The sequence below is a fragment of the Seriola lalandi genome, unplaced genomic scaffold (genome assembly GCF_002814215.2).
Source record: "Seriola lalandi dorsalis isolate HSWRI2012SDOR001 ecotype SW California unplaced genomic scaffold, Sedor1 jcf7180002055009, whole genome shotgun sequence".
NCBI classification, from domain to species: Eukaryota; Metazoa; Chordata; class Actinopteri; order Carangiformes; family Carangidae; genus Seriola; species Seriola lalandi.
Window position 1 is genome coordinate 175,396 of NW_019525552.1, and position 1,081 is coordinate 176,476.

Here is a 1,081-nt window from a genome sequence, read left to right on the forward strand (position 1 = left end):
CTGAACCTGATGGATCAAGACCTTTCAATGGTGTTTCAACACTCAACAACAAGAACTCAACAAGGAAATAAAACGTAAAAGGAAACCTGTCGAGAGAATTCATCAGAAACTTGACATTTAAATCACTTGTCATTTGCAGTCATTTGTAACACTGCATTTCATGTCAATTGTTTTCATGAAAACAGAGTCAGAGTTTAATGAAAGAGTTTTCATAGAAATGAGACTCACTTGTCAGAATATTTAGAAACAGATTGTCAGCTTGGCTGATCTTCCCCTGCCGACAGCTGTACAAACCAGCATCCTCAGCAGTGATGTTGCTGATGAGCAGAGAGCAGTTACTGTAAAGTCTCAGTCTCGCAGCTCGAGCTGAGTTCATCACATTTCCTCCCTCAACCTCAAGTATACTGTGAGACGGCTCTCTGGTGAATAACCAGTAAACACTGGAACATGTATCAGATGATGTCACACTGTCACATGGCAGGATGACATCATCTCCAGGTCTGTTGTAGAAATTTTTCTCACTGATGCCTGCTGCAAAGTAAAGAAAACATATTTTGTAAACTTCATCATCATCTGCAATCACAAAAAAGTATCATGGACTTTAACATTTGCAGCCACAGAGCAGGAATGTGCCAACCAACCCCCCCTAGTGGCTGATGACATATCAGAGAATAACTTCATAATCATGTAAGTAACAATCGCAAGCTGTTTGAATATATCACGTTGTTGCACTGACGCAACAGCAAAACTGAACAGTTTCAGCTGAAGTGGTGAAGCAAGGAGCAACAACAACATTAATAATAATAAACTAATATAACAATGATAAAAATAGTTGGACTTTGATGTTATCCTGAGGAGACTATTGTTTTCTTTGACACCATCTTCATTTTTTAAGTCTTTATATTTGAGAATCGATCTAAACCTGACTGACACATATTTGCTACACTTTACTTTTCTCACAGTTTTACAGGCTTTTTACAAGCTTATCAAACAAATTATCTAAATGGTCTTCAAGGCAGGAAAATTGTGGTTTTCTAAACTGAAAGCAAATTTACACGCAAACTTTTATTTAATAGCAATA